The sequence below is a fragment of the Podarcis pityusensis genome (assembly GCF_964106645.2).
Source record: "Podarcis pityusensis genome assembly, chromosome: W".
Taxonomy (NCBI): Eukaryota; Metazoa; Chordata; class Lepidosauria; order Squamata; family Lacertidae; genus Podarcis; species Podarcis pityusensis.
In genome coordinates this window covers 33,801,536-33,814,908 of record NC_138045.1, presented here as the reverse complement: position 1 = coordinate 33,814,908, position 13,373 = coordinate 33,801,536, and the positions used below count along the sequence as shown (strand labels likewise).

The 13,373-nt window shown below is 47.5% G+C and overlaps 1 long non-coding RNA gene across 1 annotated transcript in view; it reads left to right on the top strand.

The window, feature by feature from the left end:
• The window catches only part of LOC308467808, a 921,448-nt gene that overhangs the window by 331,320 nt on the left and 576,755 nt on the right, over nt 1-13,373 (top strand). The gene's annotated exons all lie outside the window — the stretch shown is intronic.

Here is a 13,373-nt window from a genome sequence, read left to right as displayed (position 1 = left end):
GGAGTGTCTCAACCCCCATCGTTCTGCCTGGACACTGAGGTCCAGCGTCGAGGGTCTTCTGTTGGTTCCCTCCCTGGTTTCCCACCCCCCCCCCACCCCCACTCCAGATTGGAGCGACCGAAACTCTGTGCTCCTCGGGAAAACATGGGGCGGGGGCATGGGGGGGTATTCAGCGGCCTTCTCCTCTTGGGGGGGAAAGTCTCCCTCCGGGTTTGTTTTCTCTCACCCTGGATGGTTGGGTGGGTGCACGCGTGTGTGACGTCGACCGGGCCTCCCCAGTGGCGCGCTTCGCTCCTCACGGTCAGCCCGGGGAACTGGCCAGCAGCCCAAAGCGCGCAGACTGAGGCGCCGCGGAGATTCAGCCGGGCCGGTTCGCCTCGGCCAGGAGACTTCCTGGATTTCAGGGGAGTCCGGGACCGAGCAAAAGAGTGGGGGAGGGAGGAGGGAAAATTACCCCCCCTTCCAAAATGTGTTTCGGATTGTTTTCAGGAAAAAACCAAACAAGACTCGGAAGCATCTTTTCTTTGCCTGTGTCGAAAGAGAACACGCGTCAGCCGGAGAACTTCATGCCGCTACCGCCGGTGAAAAGAAAACGGGGGTGGCAGTTTTTATTTGTTTTCCCCGCGCCCAGCCTCATGTGCCGTTTTTATTTTCTTCCACCCACTCAGCAAATCACGCTCCAAATTATTAGAGATTTGGGTAATTCGGAAGGCGGGGAGAAATATCAATCTTACTGTTATACCATAACATTATATACTTTAAATATAATATATTACAATTCATAGCATGTTAATATAAATTAGAATGTATGATAATTATGTAATAATATATTGAGGGCCGAAGACATATAAATATTAGAGTTGTTATACAATATTGTGTTATATAATTTATAGCACACTCTGTAAGATATAGTAATGTTAATACGATAAAATATTATAAAATATTTATATTATTATTATTAATTCAGGGGGTACATTAATATTATTTTTGTTATACTATGATTGTACACTATACATTTTATATAATATTAAAATTTATACTTTGTAACATATTATAAACGGTAATTATGATAAAATATTGTAATGTATTAATTTTTTTATTGTGTAATAATAATATTGTAAGCCACCAGCGCGTTATGCTCTCGGGCAGCAGCCGCAGCACACACGTATCGCTAATAGATACATTAAACATGATCATCATAACATAAAGAAGCGTCGGAAGACGGAGGAACGCGCCAAACCAATGTCCCATAGCAAGCCTGAAAAGGGATTTCGAACCACCTTCAAACGAAGGGATGAGCAATTTAAAAGAACGTGCTCCTAGTATTTTGTCTTTTTTTAACGCGGTGATGGGGAAATCCACATGACAAAAGAGAGTGGCCAACGCAGCCCCTCTTTCTGCAGCGGTTCTCCCTTTCGCACAAGAGTATTTCCCCCAACCAGGTCTCCTCTGGGTGCTGCTGATGCGCTACAGGGCGCAGAGGCGAAGGACCGACATGGTTCAGTGGCAGAGCATCCGCCTCGCGCTCAGGACGTCCTCGAGTGTATCCCGCTCAGCATCTCCAAGCAGGGCTGAGAGAGACTCTCCTTGCCTGAAATCCTTGGAGAGCCTCTGAGGCCCTGAGCAAGGCGGACCCAGGGGTTTGGTTCGGGTTCTGCAGGCCTTCAGCATCCCCGGAAACATCTACCAACAGACAGAAGCGCTCCAGCCTGGCTTCGCTCTTCCCCTGCGCTCTTCCTCAACGTGCGCGCCACTCTCCGGCAGGGCCAGCGAGCGCGATGTTGCTGCGCCTCCATTCTTACCTTGCCAAAACTGCCCTTTTTCATGCATGTACCAAGTGGTCCCGTGATGATGATGAATGGATTGCAGCAAATCTCGACGAATGCTTCAATAGACTACTGGATTATTTCGTGGGTTGTCTCAGAGAGGCTGAGCTGAAACACTTTTTTATACACGAGTTCAACTTGCTTCAGACAGTTGAAAAGGCAAAATGTAATGCACTTGCAAAAGGAATCGAAAGCGAACAAAGCAGTAGGTTTCCTCGCATTGACCGTGCTTCCTCGGGCTGATGGGAGTCAGAGTCCCACCAGGCCGAAAGGGCCAAGAGATCCTTGTCAGAGGCCGGGAAGGACCCCCTGAAGGCGCTCGGTGCAGCCTCCCCCAGCCCCCGCCCCCACGCACACAGGGCTGGGGCTCTCATCAGGACATCTAGAAAGCCGCCTAGGGCGCAGACGTCAGGGGGGCCCCGTAGAGAACTCTGAGAGGCGCAGTTTTATTCAGATTAGTTTCTGTTGTATCTTATACATTCCTAGTCATAGTTTACTTTTATTTTATACTTTGAAGAAGGCAATCAGTTTTCAAGTAGTACATACATTGGAATTCTTTTTTATGTATAAATGAAATAGATAGACCGTGGAGTTGCTTGGTAGTTATGTAACACACACACACACACACACACACACACACACGAAGTGAAAATACACTTCATTTTAAATTTTACAGCTACAGCTTAATCTTCTATAGAAAATGTATTCATCTTTTTAGTGAGTTACAGCTGATAGAAAACAACCAGATGGACCTCAGCACCACAACCAAAAGGCAGAAAAAGCTAAAGACCAAGCAAAGCAAGAGTTCTTCCTGAAATACCTTTGTACACAATTGAAAAACAAAAACGGGCCCTGAGGGAGCTGAATGCAGTGCTCCTCCTACAAATGATTATAACCCATGGGTAGGCAAACTAAGGCCCAGGGGCCGGATCCGGCCCAATCACCTTCTAAATCCAGCCCGTGGACAGTATGGGAACCAGCGTGTTTTTACATGAGTTGAATGTGTGCTTTTATTTAAAGTGCATCTCTGGGTTATTTGTGGGGCATAGGCATTCATTCATCCCCCCAAAAAAATATAGTCCGGCCCCCCATAAGGTCTGGGGGACAGTGGACCGGCCCCCTGCTGAAAAAGTTTGCTGACCCCTGAATAACCTCTACGGCAGGAGAAAAATCAGAGGAAAGAGAGGAAATGGTGTCACAGAAGGCCATCCCCCAAGGCTTAGGCAAGTTGGAAGAAGGTGAACCTTTGGTGTGCCCCACAAATTGTGTGCCCCACCATACTTAACTCTGGTAAAATTGGCTAAAATTTACAAATTAAAATCAAATACCTGTTGGAGATGCAAAAAAGAAATAGGAACAATGTTTCACATGTGGTGGGAATGCCGATCTATTAAACAATTCTGGAATGAAATTTATGAAGAACTCAAAAAGATGTTTAAAATATCTTTCAGTAAAAAACCGGAGGCATTCCTTTTAGGTTTAATCACAAACGATATTCCCGACAATCAAAGGAAAGTATTCCTTTATGCAACAACAGCTGCCAGGATGCTTATAGCAAAAAACTGGAAAGGGAGAAAAATTCCATCAGTGAAAGAATGGCAAATTAAATTTTGTGAATACATAAATCTGGCAAGACTCACAGCATTCATAAGGGGACAATCGGACCAGAAATTATTAAAAGAATGGGGATGTGCTAAAGAGTATATAAAAAAAATTGTTCTGGAGTAAGTATATCGGTATGTAATGAATGATGCTTTACAGGGTTAAAGAAAAAGAAAAATGGTGTAAAAAAAAAGTACAAAGATGGAAGTAATCTAATTAGACACAACAATACAGTAATAGTAAATTTTTTGAGGTCTTAGAACAAAGGAAGGAAGTCAATATGTGTATATGTATGTAATGACTAGATTATAATGACGATATGTTTTTTTCTGTAGATGTGTGCCTTTTTGTTTTTGTTTTGTTTTGTTTCCTCTGCTTTTTTTCTTTTTCTTTTTTTTTTGTATGTTCCATTTTTTTTGTTTGTATAGTATTATTTTGGATTCAATGTTTGTAATTTTTGTTATGATTCTGCATTGAAAATAAAAAATTAAAAAAAAATTGTGTGCCCCACCCTCACCCCAAGTGCCTCCTCAGTGTCCAGGTTGCTGCACCGGAAAACCAACCCCCTTTCCCACTGCCTGCCCTGGTTGGTGATTGGCCCATTTTAGGGAATGCTGCACCCTTCCACTTTAACAAATTGTTAAACTGTGGAACTCTCTCCCACAGGCGACACTAACTTGGAATTGTTTTAAATGAGGATCAGACAAATTAATGGAAGAGGAGAGGGCTATCAATAGCTACCAATCCTGATGGCTGTGCTCTGCTTTCATAGTTTGAAGTTGTTATGCTTCCAAATGCCAGTTGCTGGAAACAACAGGAGCGGAGAGGGCTCTTGTGCTTGAGTCCTGCTTCCTGGTTTCTCAGAGGTAACTGTTTATCCACTGTGAGAAATGGATGTTGGAATAGATGGGCCTGTTGGTGAGGACCAGGTCCAAGATGGGTGATCCCCTTGTTGCTTCTTCCACCTTCTGGGAAATGAAATTGTCAGCAAGGCAATGGGTGAATTTGTTGGACCTTACACTCTAGGCAAAGTGTATCTTGATTTTGACAAAGTCCTCCATGATATTCTTGCAAGGAAGCTGGTAAAATGTGGGTTGAACAAAGAAACTGTTTGGTGGATTTGTAGCTGGTTAACTGACTGAACACAAAGAGTGCTAACTAATGGTTCCTTGTAATCCTGGAGATAAGTGACAAGTGGGGTGTCGCAAGGTTCTGTCCTGGGCCTGTTGTCATTCAATGTCTTTATAAACAACTTAGGTGAAGGAAGTAAATTTGCAGATGACACCAAAACGGGAAAGGTAGCTAATGCTTCAGAAGGCAGAACCAGAATTCAAAATGACCTTATAACAGATGGGAGAACTGGGCCCAAACTAACAAAACAAATTTCAATATGGACAAATGTCAGGTTCTTCAGTTAGGCAGGAAGGACCAGCTTCACAAATATAAGATAGGGGGACACCTGGCTTACTAGCAATACATGTGAAAAGGATCTAGGGGTCTTGGTGAACCACAAGCTGAACATGAGTGAACAGTGTGATGCAGCAGCAGAAATAAAAAAGCTAATGCTATTCTAGGCTGCATCAACAGAAGTCAAGTGTCCAGATCAAGGGAAGTCATAGTCCCACTCTATTCTGCTTTGGTCAGACCACATCTTGTGGGAATGTTCAGGGATGCAGGAGAGGATATATTGTTTGGTTATAGCCTTTCCAACTTGTGTTAACAAGTTCACAGTTTAGCAGAGTAACTTTCCCCTTTTTAAACACACAGCGGATGCATTTGTTTTTTTTTATAAGATATTTATTAGGTTTTTTGAAATATTACAGTAAAAATGAAAAAAAAGAGAAAAATACAAAATAAAAACAATTAAAAACACACATATTTCCAGTTACTTATTTTCCTTTAGCTTGTTTCCCGGACCTCTTCGTACCTCCCTTTTTGTATTCCACTTCAATTTATTGGTTCAGCAAATCCTTACCATTAGATTTTAACCCATTTATAACCCTTTTTTTCATATTCTCTTAAAGCATTACAGCTAGAAACCACTTAGTTACTATCCAACATCATTCTATCATTCATTAATTTTACAATATTTCTGTAAGTAGTCTTTAAATTTCTTCCAATCTTCTTCCACCGACTCTTCTCCCTGGTCTCGGATTCTGCCAGTCATTTCTGCCAGTTCCATATAGTCCATCACCTTCATCTGCCATTCTTCCAAAGTGGGTAGATCTTGTGTCTGTTAGGATATTTCCGTTCCACCTTAAAAGGGAGCAGGCTGTGAGTCACAGAGTCTGCGTATTTCCTGTTCACAGGATGTTTATGTTTTCTGTTGCTTTCGTTTTCTCTCTCTGTGTCGTAGACACTAAAGCAGGCAGTCATGTTTTTCTGTGTTCTGATCAACGCTGAATAAAACTTGTAAATAATGCTCTCCTTAGTGCGACTTTTGCTGTGCATTATCTGCTGATAGAGTGTGCATGAGCTCTGGAATGTGGCAAGATATTTTCTAGAAACTCATGTCGCTAATTGCTGATACTGCGTGCCTACGGGAGATCGATGGATCGTCCGGCAGACGGCTTGGGGGCCATGATGGACTTTATCTCCCTGGCAGTATCCCAACAGTGTCTTCCAATACTTTGCAATGAGTATTCTTGCTGCTGTTGTAGCATACATAAAAAAAGTTCTGTCCTTCTTTAGCACCAATTGGCCGACAATGCCCAGAAGAAAGGCCTCTGGTTTCTTCAAGAAGGTATATTAAATACCTTTTTCAGTTCATTATATATCATTTCCCAGAAAGCCTTAATCCTTGGGCACGTCCACCAAAGGTGAAAGAATGTACCTTCAGTTTCTTTACATTTCCAGCATTTATTATCGGGCAAATAATAGATTTTTGCAAGCTTGACAGCGGATGCATTTGGTCAGGCTCGCTAAAGCCTCTATAATAACTGTTCTGGTATTTTCCCCTTATTCACTCATAAAATATAAGACACGACACAGTCTTCTATAAAAGAATAAAAAGAGTTTACTCACATTCTGTTCACAATCAGATCCCAGAAAGCAGACTTATCTTAGAAAAGTAACATACACCTGGAAACTATCTCATAAGCAGATGTTGCTTCTTCGATGCATATAGTCAAAAAAAGAGAGATGGCTGCCCTGCCCTGTGCTTTTGTCATTACCTGCACAGGTGAGGCCACACCCACCTCTAGTCACATGCAAAGGAAGTCTGTCCCAGCCCAGAAGGAAACAGGAAGTTTACCTGCTGGCTGGACAAACATTCCTCCCCATGTGTAAACATGTTCACTCTAGGAATGTTGTACTTGACTGCTCTTGTGTTTCACATCCCACACATCAGGAATACTGTGTCCAATTATGGGCACCACAGTTTAAGAAGGATGCTGATAAGCTGAAAGGTGTACAGAGGAGGGCAACCAGGATGATCAAGGGTCTGGAAACCTAGCCTTATAAGGAACACTTGAAGGAGCTGGGTCTGTGTAGCCTGGGAAAGAGGAGAGTGAGCAGAGATATGATAGCCATCTTCACATATCTCAAGGGCTGTCACATGGAAGAGGGAGCAAGCTTGTTTTCTCCTACTATGGAGAGTAGGACTCAAACCAATGGCTTCAAGTGACAAGAGAGGAGATTCCGACTAAACAAACAGAAAAACTTTCTGACAGTAAGAACTGTTTGACAGTGGAATGGTCTCCCTTGGGAGGTTGTGGACTCTCCTTTCTGGGAGGTTTCTAAGTAGAGGCTGGATGTCACCACTGAGGGCGGCACTCACTGTGGGGCCTGCAATGCACCCAAGCCACACATGTCTCCTGGGAGAGACACGGTGGCTTGGACGCGCGCAGGCTCCGCACTGCCCCAAACGGTCCACCCGCCACCTCCCCCTCAGCTGTAGTGCGGCTGAGTGGGAGGAGACAGGAACACTCCTTGGAGGCCCCACAGAGTGTCCTACCCCGCCTTGCCCTGGTTTGCCCAGCCCCACGGGTAGCTGGCCCTGTCTCTGGGCAAAGGGCGCGCGTGCTGCCCCAGGCACCCAATCGGCTTGCTCCGCCGCTGAATGGGGTAACTGTGCCCCTGAAGTGCATAGCCTGGGAGTCATTTGGACTCATAGCTGTCCATGGAGGTGCAGGTCAATTCTGTATCCAGGGCAGCTGTCTACCAGATACACCCTACCTGCCCGTGGACTGTCTCGCCAGAGTGGTGCATGCTCTGGTTATCTCCCGCTTGGACTACTACAACAAGCTCTATGTAGGGCTACCTTTGGAGGTGACCTGAAACTACAACTAATCCTGAGTACGGCAGCTAGACTGGTGACTGGGAGTGGCCGTCGAGACCATTTAACACCAATCCTGAGAGATCTGCATTGGCTCCCAGTACGTTTCTGAGCACAATTCAAAGTGTTGGTGCTGACCTCTAAAGCCCTAATCCATGGGTAGGCAAACTAAGGTCCGGGGGCCGGATGCAGCCCAATCAATTTCTAAGTCTGGCCCGTGGACAGTCCAGGAATCACCATGTTTTTACATGAGTAGAATGTGTGCTTTTATTTAAAATGCATCTCTGGGTTATTTGTGGGGCATAGGAATTTGTTCATTTCTTTTCTTCAAAATATAGTCCAGCCCCCCACAAGTTCTGAGGGACAGTGGACAAGCTCCCTGCTGAAAAAGTTTGCTGACCCCTGCCCTAAACAGCCTCAGCCCAGTGTACCTGAAGGAGCGTCTCCACCCCGACTGAGGTCCAGCTCTGAGGGCCTTCTGGTGGTTCCCTCACTGTGAGAAGTGAGCAACAGGGAATCAGGCAGAGGGCCTTCTTGGTGGTGGTGCCCGCCATGTGGAACACCCTCCCTTCAGATGTCAAGGAAATAGAGAACTACACAACTATTAGTAGACATCTGAAGGCAGCCCTGTATTGGGAAGTTTTTAATGTTTGGTGTTTTATTAAGTTTTTATGTCTTGGAAACCACCCAGAGTGGCTGGGGCAACCCAGTCAGATGGGCAGGGTACAAACAACAACAACAACAACTATTATTATTATTATTATTATTATTATTATTATTATTATCTCTCCCCCTCCTTGCTTTATATTTTTATTGCAAAAGTGGCACTATTGTTTATCCACAAAGAAACCTCCTTCTTTCACATGTAAGTTCCAGAACAGAGCTTGTGGTCTAAGGGGGGGGGGGGCTGCATATGGACTCATGTTAAGTCCAGGTTGGAGCTGAGATGGATCCTGCAAAAACTGTCCTGAATTGTAGCTTAGCGTCCACCCTGCCCACTGGGGAAGAGAGTAGCACTGGCCCTCCTTGTGTGGGGAGCAAGCAGACAGGCACCTCAGCCTCTTCCCCCACCCCTGCCCCCCTTCCCCCTTCCCACTTCCCACCTCCTGGTCTGACAGGCACAGATTTGCTGGAGTTGTGAAGGCAACACCAAGAAAAAGAGGATCTGTGCAGGAAGCAGGAAGCCAATGCAGAAACCTAGGCCCAGTTCAGTACCTTACTGGGGTTTCAATCTTCCAAGCGAGCAATGCACAGAGAGTACAGGATGGACAGTTCAGCTGGGATCGTTTCAGGAGTGGAGGAGTTGCAGCTGTTGCAAATGGCCTTGGCATGGCCTGCTTTAAATCACTTACTTGGGAAATCCTTCTTGCTCTGCGTTGTCTGTTGAGCTGGAGAAGCCAAGGGCCCTCATGTGAGTCTCCAGGAGCAGAAACAGCCAGATCCTTGGGCTTAGGTTTCAATCTGGAAAGGATTGACTGGGGTTCCCCTCACCCTCACAACGTGGGCACCCCCGTGTCAGGAGTCCCAGCCGCTACTGGACCTTCATCCAATTCACTTCCCACCTCCAAATGGTGGCCAAGGTGGATACAGATTAGTTGCCTCCTTGGCTTTCTCCATGGCCACGTGACCATGTTAAAAAAAGAAAAGAAATTGTGATATGAAATGCGGCTCATAAACCAGCATCAGAATGTGGCAGCAAGGAAGATAAACTGGGACCTTTGCCATAAATAAAGAAGGAGGGGAAAGGAAGTTGCTAAAGGATGCTTGTGGGGGCTTTCATGGCCAGAGAAGAAGCTCATTAAAAAAAATGAGGGAGGAAGAGGAACTCAGCCTGATTTATTGCTCAGCCCTGCTGTGCCTTAGCAAGGTCTCCCCCGGGGCAGAGAGATGCCCTGCCAAGCCAGGCACTCTGCTGAGATGGAGGCTGGTGCCATGAGAACCTAAGAAGAGCCTGCAGGATCAGGCCAAAGGAGCCCGTTTAGCCCAGTGGCCAACCACATGCTTCAATGGGAAGCCCTCAATCACAACCTGAACGCAGGAGCCCTCTCCCCTCCTGTGGCTTCAGAAGCACCTCTGCCTCCAACTGTGGACGCAGAGCACAGCCATTGTGGCCAAGAGCCTCCCATAGCCCTCTCCTCCTGTGGGAGGGAGTTCCCTAGTTTAACTGTGCACTGTGGTCTGGCTTCTTCTGCACTGGTTAAACCACAGCAGCTGGCCCACAGCGGACCATCACGGTTCCTTTTCACAGACACAAACTGCCTTCTTATGGTTTTTTTGCTTTTGATACGGCTCTTTTTACAAATATGTATGAAAGGTACTTGGCATTCCGGGTTGATTTGTAGGGGCCAGTTTGGATGCTGTGAAGGTTCCACCAGGTGAGGGTGACTCGGATGGCTAGTTTAAGACATGCTGAGGCCCTAAGCTATGTTAAGTTTAAAAGGCCCGACAGAATCACCAAATAAATAATAAACTTTTATATTTGCATATGTATGCGAGGTTGCAACTAAAAACTAACAGAAGCTAAACCCAAAAGCTACACGGCTTAGGTGTGCCTAAAAGACCACATGACCTCAAAAGAACCTGCCCAGGCTCTGAGGTCTTCAGGACCTTCTCTTGGCCCCCACAACCTTTGGTGGGGATGCAGGAGAGGGCCTTCGCAGTGCTGGCTCCTCCCAGGCAACTTTGGAATTACCTCCCTGGAGAAGCCAGGATGGCTCCTTCCTTGCTGTCTTTCTGCTGGCAGACTGTTTCATTCCAACAGACCTTTGGCTGACTGTTTTTAAGGAAAGGACTGGTGCTGTGCTTTCTTAAGTGTATTATCTGTATGTTTTTAACACACACAAATATATGGCCCACATGGTCCCTTCCAACTCTACAATTCTATGAAGATATAGATAGATAGATAGATATATAACATATATAAATGTTTATCAGTGTGTTTTTTAATTATTGTTTTCTATGTTTTCAGCCATTCTTATTTAAATAATAATAATAATTTTATTATTTATACCCTGCCCATCTGGCAAAACATAATAAAGCATTAAAAACTTCCCTGTACAGAGCTGCCTTCAGATGTCTTCTAAAAGTTGCATAGTTAGGTTTTGCTAAGTTTTCCTGAAAGTTTGCCAGAGAGACCTCTGAGAGAGCCTGAAATATACTCAGAGTCGCAAAGTGATTTCATGCTCTTTATTCAGCTCATAGTGGTGAGGAGGAATGAATAAATGTCCCCTCACAGTATCTGCTTTATATACATTATTTACACAATGGGCTGCACATGATTGGTTAATTCTGGAATTCTACTGTAAGCCAATCAGGTTGTGGATTCACTTCTATCTGGAGCAGGATTGGGTGGTTCCTGCCAACCAATCATACTGCTGCATTGTTCTAGGACCAATCAGACTGCTGCATTCTGAATCCTATTGTTCTAGGACCAATCAGACTGCTGCCTTTTGGATCCTATTGTTCTAGGACCAATCAGACTGCTACAGTTTGGATCCTATTCAACTCAGTACATAACACCCCTCCCCTCTAAGTTCCAGTCCTGCCCGGGAGGTCGCATTCATAGTCCTCAAGGTATGCCGGCGGCCTACGTGTGCGTTGTGGCCTGGGGTGTTCCCTGGTCCGGGCTCCGGGTTCTGGCTCGTGTTCCAAGGATGCTGGCTGTGATGCGGCTGTTTGGTCTGGTGCAACCGGCTCGCTCAGTCGTGGTTCTGGTTCCGGTGTCCTTTCGGCCTCACGGGTCCTCTCTGTATTTACTGATTCTGCCTCTCCTGCTGGCCCCTCCTGCTCTATGGGCCTCACTGCCCCGCTGTTCCCTTGGGACTCCTCTGACCTGTCCTCCTCCTGGTTTTCTCCCGGGAATCGTCGCCGTATCTGGTCGCAGTGGCGGCGCCAGCATTGCCCCCCATCCGTTAGCACCTCGTACGACACGGGGCCAGTGACCCTGGTGATTGTGGCGGGTACCCATGCTGGGCCTGCCCCAAAATTCTTTGCGTACACTGGGTCCTGGGCCTCGAAGGTCCGGGGGTTCCTGCCTTCCCCCACCACTATCTCATCCTGAGCTCTATCGGGGTGAAGGCGGTCCAATCTGATTGCAAGGCGCCGACCCATTAGTAGTTCAGCGGGGCTCCGGCCAGTCGTTGAGCTGGGGGTGCTGTGCTGTGCTAGAAGGAATGTGGCAAGGCGGTACTCCCAGTCCCCTTGCGTCATGCGGCGAAGGGTGTCCTTGGTGGTCCGCACCATGCGTTCTGCTTGGCCATTGGTGGCAGGGTGGAACGGCGCCGAACGGATGTGGCGGATGGCGTTCTGCGCTGTGAAGGTTTGGAATTCTCCTGACGTAAATGCAGTCCCGTTGTCTGAGACGAGAGTGTCAGGGAGCCCGTGGGTTGCAAACAGCCTGCGTAGTACCCGGATGGCTGCGGACGTGGAAGTGGACGGTACCAGTGCGACTTCCAGCCATTTGGTGTAGGAGTCCACCACTATGAAGAATGTTTTCCCCTGAAAGGGGCCAGCGAAATCCACATGCAGGCGTGACCATGGTGCTCGGGCGGACTCCCAGGACTGGACTGGGGCCCTTGGGGGATCTGGGCGGGATTCTTGGCAGGCCTGGCAGTGTTTGACCCAGGCCTCTATCTCTCCATCGATCCCCGGCCACCACACATAACTCCTGGCAAGGGCCTTCATTCTTACTACCCCTGGATGTGTCTCGTGTAGGGCTGTGAGGACCCTTTTGCAGAGGGGCTGGGGAACAACGACTCTGCTTCCCCATAACAGGCACCCCTTGTGGGCCGACAGTTCATGTTTGCGGGTTGTGTAGCCGGCGAATTCTGGCCCGGGGCTGCTGCTGGGCCATCCCCTCCACACCCAGTCCAGGACCCGGGAGATGACCCTATCTTTCTTGGAATGGTGTGCAACTTCTTGTGCCTGAATGGGGCGGTCGGGAAGCAGCTCCAGGCTCATAACCTCTTGTGCAGGTGCTGGGTCAGGGCCTGTTTCCGGTAGTGGTAGCCTGCTGAGGGCGTCCGCATGGCCCATCGCCTTCCCAGGTCGGTGAATCAGTGCATACTGGTAGCTGGCAAGGAAAATTGACCACCTGAGGACGCGAGGAGACAGCACTTGGGGGGTCTGCTTTTCGGGGGCAAACAAGCCAAGCAACGGCTTGTGGTCAGTCACCACGGTGAAGGGCCGCCCGTACAAGAAATCATGGAATTTTTTTACTCCCTTTACGATTGCCAGACCCTCCTTGTCGATTTGCGAGTAGTTCCGCTCGGTTGTGTTGAGTGTCTGGGAAAAGTACGCCACCGGTACCTCTCTTCCATCCGGGAGTTGGTGCCCCAGGACAGCTCCAATGCCATAGGGTGAGGCGTCGCATGCTAGCACCACCGGCAGCCTCTCGTCGAAGTGTGCCAAGACCGAGTTTGAGACAAGCAAGTCCTTGACTGCCTGGAATGCGGCCTCCTGGCGCTGGCCCCACACCCAAGGGGCCCGCTTGTCCAGGAGTCTGTGTAGGGGCTCCGCTACCGCCGCCTTGTGGGGAAGGAAGGAATGGTAAAAGTTCAATAGCCCCAAGAAGGCCTGAAGTTCAGTCTTGCTCTTGGGCGCTGGGGCATCACAAATGGCCCGTACCTTGTCCCCAGTCGGGTGGACCCCTTCTGCGTCCACCATAAATC